We start from the raw sequence: 11,752 nt of genomic DNA, 5'->3' as shown, positions 1-11,752 counted from the left end.
TGTGCTAAATTTCGCGGCCGCCTTAGGCGAGTTCGTAAATATAATAGCTTCCCAATATCTGAGCACTCAAAGAACTCCCATGGCAACATGTGGAGAATCAAAAGAAGAGCAAAGCATGAAGGAGACACTAGAAACTTCGGTGGACAATGAGGAACATGGCTTTGTATTGGAACAAGTGGAGGAAGCCATAATAGTTGCAGAGGAAGAAGTGGTTGAAGACTTGCAAGATGCAGAACCTCCATGGGAAAGTCAGGTTATAGAACCTCCTTCCAAGGTGATTGAAATTGATGCTGAGGAGGGTGTACAACCTCCAAGGCGTATCATGGTTGAAGACCTGGAAGAGGTTGATCAAGAGATGGAAATTAAAGAAGAAAAAGCACTACCTCCCATGCCCTTGGTAAGTAATGAAGAAGAGATTGAATTAGAAGAAAGCTACCAAGAGGAAGAGGTTGAAATTAAAGAAGTTTGTAAGGAGGTGGAAGTTGTCAAAGAGCACAAGGGAGTGGAGCTTGAAATCACCTTGCCGAAGTTATTGGAGACCCCTCCCCCTAAGTTGCTATCATCCTTCACAACATTCAAGTGGGTAAAATTCATATCCCTTAGCTTTCTAATTCCACTTGAATATGGGCTACTAGAGACGGATGGTCAACTTAGAGCTCTTTGTGGCATTAAGAGTAAGAGGAAGATGGCCAGTGGTAAGAATTGTCCTGCCAAGTTCATTATGGTTGGAAGCTTTAAGTTTAAACGCAGAGGTTGGTGTAGAGCTCAATTGAATGGGTCTAGGAAGTTGTTTGGATGCTTCACTGAGAATTCTAAAGCTGAACTACCCGGATGGAATTATGATGATCAACACAAAGACGGGTGTAAAAGCAAAGTTTGGGATCCTGGAATCTATTCTGACATCCAACACCCCGGGAGCCTAAGAATCTGTTTGAAGCTGCTCAAAGGCTTTACGTGCTTAGTTTGGGACCCCGGAGGCTACTGGAAGTACAAACATTGGTGGAGATTCCTGGATGAGTTCAAGCACAAGCCACCATAACATGGAGCTCATCAAATGTCCAACTTAAGGACTTTAACTAAAAGTGCTAGGTGGGAGACAACCCACCATGGTATGATCGTTCCTTTTTCATTTTTATTTAGTCTTATTTGTTTTCGAGTTTTATTTTATTTTATTATATTGAACCTGGAGTTTTGCATCACATTCATATTAACACTGCATTCTGTATTTTTTTCAGATTAAAAAAAAAAAGCACGCACGCGACGCGGCAGCGTCGCTGACGCGTCCGGGTCACCAGTGCAATGGGAAGAAAAGAAAACGAACAGAAAGTCACGCGAGAGCATGGCTGGAGGCACGCCTTTAGCATAATTTGACCTCACGCGACCGCGTCATGTGGGAACTTTGGCCTCCCACGCGACCGCGTCACCCACACGGCCGCGTTACATGAAATTCGACGTCAAAAAAGTGTATGGCCGAAAGTTGAGCTGGAATTGGGCTGGACTCGTGCTGGAAGCCCGAGCCCTCCCACGCGTCCGCGTCATATTGGAAATAAGGCCACTCACGCGATCGCGTCACCCAATATTTGGCAACTAATGATTTTGAACAGAGAGTTGTGCGAGTGCGAGGCTGCCCTCGCGCCAGTAGCATAAAACGGGTGATAAACCCATATTTCATGGGTTCTTTTGTGCTTAATTTGAGTGATTTATACAATCCTTCACCTGCTTATTCACATTAATTGCATGGTTTTACTTTTCCTTCCTTATTATGTCATATTGTGAAAAACATGTTTCCTAAGCTTTAAAAATTAATTATTTTAATTACCTTTATTTCCATTCGATGCCGTGATTAGTGTGTTGAGTAGTTTCAGATTTTCTAAGGCAGAATGACTTAAAGGATGGAAAAGGAAACATACAAAATAGGAAGGAGAAGGCAAAATGGAGCTTTAAGGAAACTGGTATCCACGCGATCGCATGGATGACGCGATCGTGTGCCAAGCACGAATCAGCAGCGACGCGGCCGCATGACTGACGCGACCGCGCGCCTTAAGCAGAACGCACATGACGCAGTCGCATGACTGACGCGACCGCGTGGCAAGGAAAAGCTCCGAATGACGCGACCGCGTGACCCACGCGGACGCGTGACAGAGGCCACGCACCAGAAATTGCAGAAAACGCTCATAGCGATTTCTGAAGCCCTTTTTGGCCCAGATCCAAGTACAGACAGCATAGACCAGAGGTTATAAAGTGTGGGAATGCACCCATTCAAAGAGAGCTCGCATATTTTAATTTTCAATGATTTAGATTTGGTTGAGAGGGAGATATTCTCTCTCTCTCTCTCTCTTTTAGGATTTAGGATTTCTTCTTGTTTTAAAAGTGACTCTCAATCCAGGTTTTACGTTCCTTTGTTTTAGCTTCCTTTTTACCTTTATTTATTCCAGCACTTGAATTAATCAGTGAATTTATGAATTTCTTCCATGTTGTAAACTATTATTTGAATTAATAATATTTGAGGTATTTTCAGTTCATGATTGTTCTCTTTGAATTAAGTTACCATTGCTTCCCATCTAAGGATATTTTTATTATTCTATCAATTTTACTTTTTCCCCTTTTGGTTCTAGTTAAGAATTCAGTAACTCAACAGTTATTAAACTCAACATAACTGATAATCGTTATCTTGCTAATTGAGCTGAACTTAAGTAATCCCAACCTTTTCTTAGGAAATAAATAGGATTCAAAGGTCAATTTAATTAGTCCCTTGACTTTCCTTTGTCCTAGTAAAGGTTGACCAAGTGGAGTTTAGATTCAATTTTCATTATAGTTGAGAGAGATAACTAAGTTGGACCTCCAACTTCTCTTACCTTGCCAAAAGTCTGCTTTACAGTATTTATTTATTTTAATTGCCATTTACTTTACTTGTCATTTAAATTACTTGCTTCTCATCTTCTAAACCCCGATTACAACCTTTATAGCCAATAATAAGAACATACTTCCTCGCAGTTCCTTGAGAAGACGACCCGAGGTTTGAATACTCGGTTAACAATTTTTAAAGGGGTTTGTTACTTGTGACACCCAAAACGTTTGTACGAAGGGATTTTTGTCGGTTTAGAGACTATATCTACAACGCGACTGTTTCTATGAATCTCTTTACTGGTAAAAATCCCAACGTCAAAATGGCACCGTTGTTGGGAAACTGCTAACGTGTGCCTTATTATTGGTTATTGTAAATAATTTTATTTTTCTTGCTTATTTATTTTTGTTTTTCCTTTTTATCTTTATTTGCTACTATGAACTCTCACCCCTCTCGCTTTGAGTTTGGTTCTAATATTGTTAAGGGAAATAGAAGTTACAGCAGGAATGTGTACCAGGGTCAGACCAATCAAGGATGGATGAAACCAAGAGGATCTAATCAACCCTTTTGGCAGTAACACCCTCCGAGATATCCTGGACAAAGACCATTCTACAGTGCATACCCAGCTGAAAGACATGGTGGACAACCTTGTAACTACCAACAAGCCCCACCCCGTGCATATAAACCATCCTTTCAACAAAACCTCGAACCACCACACTCACAAGCTTCTCTTCACCATTCGCCACCATATGATCCTTCCTTACCCCAATACCAATCCGATCGTTCCCAATCACCACCACTTTCCTTTGTATCATGTCCAAGTCCAGCAACCCAAGAAGCAGAGGATCGCCTAAGGGAAACAGTAATTAAATTTAAAACAACCATTCAACAACTGGAGCAAGCGATGATTCAATGGGCTTCTAGGCGCTCAAATACACAAGGATCAGCCACAGCTCCATGTGGACAGCCCAATGAAGAGCAGAGCATGAAAGAATTGCCAGAAACTCCAGTGGACAAGACAGAGAATGAATTTGTACTAGAACAATTAGAAGAAGCTGTCTTTGTTCAAGAAGAAGAGTTGGTTGAAGATCTAGGAGATGCTGAACCTCCATGGGAATCTAGAATTGGGGAAAACGCCGTCAAGGATGCTACAGTTGATTCTAAGGAGGATACTGTACAATCTCCAAGGCAAGTCGTTTATAAGGAATCAGACGGAATAATCCAAGAAGCAAATTCCCTTGATGATGATAGTCACAAGTCTAGCTCTCTTGGTGATGAACGTGCATCCGCAAGTGAATTCTCTGAGATCGAAGAATCTTCCCCAAGTGAATATGAAGATGATGCGGAGGTAGATTTCTCTCAACCTCCGATCTATGACTCAAGTGATGAGGAAGACATAGAAGACTTTGACCAGGACACAGATACAATTGAAGATCTTTGCAAAGAAGGGGAGGAATTCACAGAAGAGCACAAGGAAATGGAACTTGCAGAACCACCAAAAACACCTATCCCAAGGCCATTACCACCTAATACAAGCTTCAAGTGGGTACAATCCTTAACTTATTTTACTTATTCACTTGAATATGGTTTGCTTGAAACAGATGGCCAGCTTAGAGCAATCTGCGGCTTTAAGAGTAAGAGGGAAATGGCTCGTACTCAGAGCTGGTGCACAAGGCTCAATAAGGTTCCACGCTTCACTTCGAAGTACACGGATTGGTATCATGCTCAATTACATGGATCACGGAAAATGTTTGGTCACCAAGGTGAGATTCTACTTTTTCACCCGCCCAAATGGAAACATGCAGATCAAGACGGAGGCGGATTTAAAAGCAAGGCTTGGAATCCTGGACTTTATCCTGACATTCGTAGTCCCGGGAGCCTGAAAATCTGTTTGGAGCTTCTCAGAAGCTTTGCATACTTAGTTTGGGATCCCGGAGGCTATTGGCATTCCAAGCACTGATGGAGATTTTTAGACGAATTTAAACATAAGCCACCATAACAGGATACTCCTCCAATGTCCAACTTAAGGACTTTAACTAAAAGTGCTAGGTGGGAGACAACCCACCATGGTATGGTCGCTTCTTTTTCAATTTATTTCTTGTTAATTGCTTTCATTTTTCCTTTTTCATTTTAATTTATTAAACCTGGAATCATGCATAGCATTCATGTTAATCATTGCATTCTGCATTTTCATGCATATATATATAAAAAAAGGGGTGCACGACGCGACCGCATGCCCCATGCGATCGCGTCATATTGCGAAAAAAACCACCCGCGCGACCGCGTGATATATATATCGGCGTAAGGATCCAACGAACAGAAAGTTAGGCTGGAATCGTGCGGCCCTTGTGCGTTTCGCACAAATTGGCCCACGCGATCGCATGCCCCATGCGATCGCGTCACTTGCACAATACCAATCACACACGATCGCGTGAGCGACGCGATCGCGTCGCATGGATTGCACATCACCCCAAAAAGGAGACAGAGAGTTGCGCTAAAACGGCGGTGGAGTCGTGCGTTTAGCACGAATTCCAGCGATGCGATCACGCGACCCACGCGATCGCGTCACCCCTTTTCCACCCCTTTCATGCGATCGCGCACCCCACGCGATCGCGTCACTCCTATTTTCACCCTAACAACGCATCTGCGTGCCCCACGCGGCCGCGTGGATTTGAAAATATAACCCCCTAGCCACGCGAACCCTATCAGTCGCGCAGCCCCCCACCCCCAACCCTCTTCTCCCTCTCTGCTTCTTCTTCCTCCTTCTTCCTCCAGCACCACCCAGCTGCCACCGCACCACCACCAAGACGCCGCCGCCATGCCAGACGCCGCCGCCGCAACCCCCTCTCCTCCCTTCTTCTCCCTTCTTCCTCCCTCCTCCCCTCTCCACCACTGCCCACCGCGACCACCGCCCACCACCGCCGGCCACCCAGCCGCGCCCCCCTTCTCTCCGCCACCCACCCGCAAACCCCCCCCCCTTCTTCTATCACCAACCCTAAACCCTCTCTCCGCCATTGCCCCCATCAGCCGCCACCGCGATGCCGTGCCCCGCCACCGTGCCGGACGCGGCCGCAGCCACCTTCTTCCCCGTTCCACCCCTCCCGCCTACCAGGTTCCGCAATACGCAAACCCCTTTTCTCCGTTCGTCGTTTTTCTGTAATTTTTTCCGTTTTTGTTCATACTTAGGATAGATAGATATGCATGCTGTAGTGGATTTTTAGGTTGTTAGGTAGCTTAGGCTGTGGTTAGTGGATCTAGGTCTGTTTACTTGCACTGTTCCTGCTTATATTTTATCATATCTGCAATTCTGCTGTTCCTGTGACCTCGTTCATATGCTGTGATTTCTTGCAATTGCTGCTTGTTACTCTAAATTTTCCTGTTTCTATTCATTACTGGTAACTGCAGCAAGTTTTTAATTCATATGAACTGCTATGATTGCTGTTTATTTTTCGGGACAATCCAATTTTAGCCGGAATGCTGCCCAAATTTTTTGTAAATTATTTTCATTCTTGTTTGGTTTGGCTTTTCTAAACTCTGTTTTACTCTGCTTTACCCAAACCATTTCATGAATGCTATGGCAGACTTTCTTATCCTCTTTGATTTCCTGGTTCATAAACTGCATTTGTGATTCACTGATTCCAATTTTTGCTTTCTTTATTTCTATTCGAATCAGCTCACCCTGTTTTCCTTGTTCGATTATGAGTACTTATATTCTTACCTGTGAATCCTTGTTATATGGAATTTTTCTATGCCACTTACTTTAACCCGCACTTTACTAACTCACTAATTTTAATTTACTAATTTTTTTTCAAATTCTAACCATACTAACCCTTTTAATCTCTTTTCTGATTATTTTCACTTTCCTCTAACTTTCTCACCATGGCATATTGATTATTTTTCTATTTAACATGAATTCAATCACATTTCATTTACTCATTTTCCTTATTCTATTTCTCCCTTGCCGCTTTGAGTTTCCTTTATTTAATTGCCTATTTGCTTTCCTATTTTATCCATATCCTGGTTTTCTGTTTTTCAGGATGTCTGCCTCACAAAGGAAAGGAAAAGGCAAGGCTACTGGCAAGCGCAAGAGAGGAGATTCCTCCCAATCCATCATTGCTCTAATGCACGATTCTTCATGGCGGGAGAAGAACTTCACACAGCAGGAAAAAGCTGACCAGCTGCTCCCTGCGAATGACCCTATAAAATTTGCAAACCGGTACTATGAGCTGAAGTACCCGGCTTTTGTAAACTCCAGAAATCTATACCTGGACCGAACTCAGAAGATTCCAGAAGCACTCCAGCAGTACACCACTGAGCAAATCAAGCAAAGGGACTGGTTCTTTCTGGAAAGAACACTGACAAAGGTCAATTCATCTTGGGTACGAGAATTCTACTGCAACTACTATCTCACTACCCTAGATGCAGTGAACCTGAGAGGAAAACAAATTCTGGTCACTGAAGAGGCCTTAGAGGACATTCTCTGGCTCCCAGCCAAGTCCGATCAGCCTGATGGTTATTCAAAGGCTGAGGAGGACATGCGTCAGATGCAGTTTGATTGGGATGCTGTAAAGGCACGGATAGCTCTCGACCCGACAGTCCCTTGGGAGATGGGTCAGGACACTACCATGCCTAGAGGGATCAAGAGAGCATACTTAAACGATGAGGCTCAGTTATGGCATCAGATCTTGAGTAATTATGTGATGCCGAGTACTCACGAGACGGAGATCCCGGCTGCTATGATCACCCTCCTTTGGTGTGTGCTGAAGGGTAAGGACCTTTATCTGCCACGTTTCATTCGGCATTATATGGCCAGGGTCCACGTCCGAGGCACCCTCCCCTTTCCATATCTAGTTACACAGCTTGGCCGTCGAGCTGACGTGCCATGGGAGGCTGCCGATGAGAGACCACCAGCGGTGAATTGCAGGAAGATCATTCCGCACAGCCGGAACTTCTTAGCCTTGGGCCACAGACCACCACCATTCACTACTACTAATGAGTCAGCCCCACCGTCTGCTGGACCCTCTTCCTCCACTGCTACACCACCTACCCCTGCTACCACCACTGCACCTCCACCTGCCACAGAGCCCGTCTATCATCTGGTGCACCGCTTGTTCCGACGACTTGACCAGATGGAGCGTCGCAACAAGCGGCGCTATGAGCACCTAAAGCTGATGATACGATCCGGTGACATCCCCTCCGAGCCCGACACACCGTCCGAGGCATCTGAGGAGGAGGCAGATGCACCCGAGGCAGAGACCCATCCCCAGGAGGCAGCACCAGCCGCACCACAGGCAGCGGTCCCACATCAGATTGAGGCTGTGGATCTTGAGATCCCGATCCAGTCAGCACCTCCTCCACAGCAGCCAGACCCTCAGCCCACCACCACCACTGAGACTCCAGCTACCATCCCTCCCAGTGATGACACTCCTTCACACCCGGCTTGATTGAGCATCGAGGACGATGCTTTCTTTTAAGTGTGGGGAGGTCACCATCTCTGGCGTTTATTTTGGTGAACCACTACATACTTTTTCTTTTATTTTGGATATTTTTTGTATTTTTCTTTTTACTGTTATTTTCTGAGTACTTATACATTGCTCTTATGTATTTTTATTCTATTTTCTGCATTTTGCATCTTTAGTTCATATTTTAGCCATTTAGTTTATTTTAGTTATTTAGTTTAGTTTGCAATTCTGATTTATTAGTGGATTAATTAGTATAGCTTACCCTTTTTAGCATAAGATAGTATAGGAAATTGAACATATCAGATTTAAATCCATAAACCTTATATATAGCATTACATGATGTAGTTAAGCTGACAATATTTCATCAAGGAGGAACATTAAAACTTTAAAAGCTACCCTAAATAATTTTTTTATAAGAATAATGGGAATTTTTAACTAAACCTGCATACAATATATAAATGATAAATGATGCTTGAGTTAGAGAACACACAGCCTGTGAGTCTTGAGCTTAATTGTATGGTTGCATTCAAACCATAATTTTATTTCTGTGTGTTTCATTTTTTTTATTCTGATGTTCTTTCCTTTGCTTTAATCTATATGTCCAATTATAGAATATAGAATAGATACATACCAAGAGAATGATTGAGGCCATCAATTGATTTCAGCTCACTTACCCCAAATTAGCCTACCTTTTACATCACCCTTGTTAGCCCCCTTGAGCCTTTTAAAAACCCCTTTATTCTATTTAGCCAAATTACTAACCTTAATCAGAAAAACAAAAGAAAATCCCAAGTGAATCCTTGGTTAGCTTAAGATAGAAAATCATGAATAGAGTTAAATGTGGGAAACCTTTTGGGAACATGGATGGTAGAAACAAAAAGGTAGAGAAGTTAAAAGAAATAAAATAAACTTGGGAAGCATGCTCATGAGAAAATCAAAGTGATATAATTGCCATGTGCCTTGAAAAAAAAAGAGTTATTTTTCAGCATTTAAATAAAAGGGGGATACAAAAGAATTTCCCCAATGCAAAATAAAAGCAATGCACATGGAATAAAAAAATAAAAAGTGAAACATGAGTATGTAATAATAAGTGGGATAATATGGGAAAATAGGTAAAAAGATTTTATTTTACTAAATATGTATGTTAGGTGAGATCTTAGTCTAATTAAGGATTCACTTATTAGCTCACTTGACCCTATACATAAATCCTTACCTTTACCTTGATCCCATTACAACCTCAATTAAAGACCTCATGACTTTTTGGTATGACTATATTCTATAATTGTTGATTGGTTAGATGAAGAACAAAGCTATAGAAATTAAGAATAAAAAGAAAAATAGAGTGAATAAACCCAATAAACACTGAGTGACTAGAGAGTAAACACAAAATCCAGTGAGGGTTCAATAACTCATCAACATATATCTATGCTTAAATTTACTAATTGTTTTGCAAGGTTGTACAATGTTTTCTTTCCCATCTCATTTGCTAAAATGCTTTATTATTTAAGGGTTGGCTATATATATATACATGACTCCTTGAGAATGTGAATTAACTTGGCTACATGTACGCTTTATATATGAGTGAATAATTTAGAGCTGCATGATGCATCATTCATTTAGGTAGTTACATTTAAATTAGGTTGTATTGCACGACATTCCATCACTTTAACCTTAATTATTTACCTTGGATTTAGCATGAGGACATGCTAGTGTTTAAGTGTGGGGAGGTTGATAAACCCATATTTCATGAGTTCTTTTGTGCTTAATTTGAGTGATTTATACAATCCTTCACCTGCTTATTCACATTAATTGCATGGTTTTACTTTCCCTTCCTTATTATGTCATATTGTGAAAAACATGTTTCCTAAGCTTTAAAAATTAATTATTTTAATTACCTTTATTTCCATTCGATGTCGTGATTAGTGTGTTGAGTAGTTTCAGATTTTCTAAGGCAGAATGACTTAAAGGATGGAAAAGGAAACATACAAAATAGGAAGGAGAAGGCAAACGGAGCTTTAAGGAAACTGGTATCCACGCGATCGCATGGATGACGCGATCGCGTGCCAAGCACAAATCAGCAGCGACACGGCCGCATGACTGACGCGACCGCGCGCCTTAAGCAGAACGCACATGATGCGGTCGCATGACTGACGCGACCGCATGGCAAGGAAAAGCTCCGAATGACGCGACCGCGTGACCCACGCGGACGCGTGACAGAGGCCACGCACCAGAAATTGCAGAAAACGCTCATAGCGATTTCTGAAGCCCTTTTTGGCCCACATCTAAGTACAGACAGCATAGACCAGAGGTTATAAAGTGTGGGAATGCACCCATTCAAAGAGAGCTCGCATATTTTAATTTTCAATGATTTAGATTTAGTTGAGAGGGAGATCTTCTCTCTCTCTCTTTCTTTAGGATTTAGGATTTCTTCTTGTTTTAAAAGTGACTCTCAATCCAGGTTTTACGTTCTTTTGTTTTAGCTTCCTTTTACCTTTATTTATTCCAGCACTTGAATTAATCAGTGAATTTATGAATTTCTTCCATGTTGCAAACTGTTATTTGAATTAATAATATTTGAGGTATTTTCAGTTCATGATTGTTCTCTTTGAATTAAGTTACCATTGCTTACCATCTAAGGATATTTTAATTATTCTATCAATTTTACTTTTTCCCCTTTTGGTTCTGGTTAAGAATTCAGTAACTCAACAGTTATTAAACTCAACATAACTGATAATCGTTATCTTGCCAATTGAGCTGAACTTAAGTAATCCCAACCTTTTCTTAGGAAATAAATAGGATTCAAAGGTCAATTTAATTAGTCCCTTGACTTTCCTTTGCCCTAGTAAAGGTTGACCAAGTGGAGTTTAGATTCAACTTTCATTATAGTTGAGAGAGATAACTAAGTTGGACCTCCAACTTCTCTTACCTTGCCAAAAGTCTGCTTTACAGTATTTATTTATTTTAATTGCCATTTACTTTACTTGTCATTTAAATTACTTGCTTCTCATCTTCTAAACCCCGATTACAACCTTTATAGCCAATAATAAGAACATACTTCCTCGCAGTTCCTTGAGAAGACGACCCGAGGTTTGAATACTCGGTTAACAATTTTTAAAGGGGTTTGTTACTTGTGACACCCAAAACGTTTGTACGAAGGATTTTTTTCGGTTTAGAGACTATATCTACAACGCGACTGTTTCTATGAATCTCTTTACTGGTAAAAATCCCAACGTCAACGGGTCACGCGACCGCGTGACCGACGCGACCGCGTCAATCCGTATAAGTGCAAGTCACGCGACTGCGTGCCCCACGCGTCTGTGTCGCTTGCACCGCACAGCTTATCCAGATCAGCAATTATCTTATCTTTCTTCCCAATCCTAATTTCTTCTATCTTTTCTTCTTTCTTCTTTCTTACTTTATTTATTTCCTTCTCATTCTTACTTAT

Source organism: Arachis hypogaea, chromosome 15 (genome assembly GCF_003086295.3).
Source record: "Arachis hypogaea cultivar Tifrunner chromosome 15, arahy.Tifrunner.gnm2.J5K5, whole genome shotgun sequence".
Taxonomy (NCBI): Eukaryota; Viridiplantae; Streptophyta; class Magnoliopsida; order Fabales; family Fabaceae; genus Arachis; species Arachis hypogaea.
The sequence above is the reverse complement of the archived record's forward strand: the minus strand, read 5'-3'. Positions refer to the sequence as shown.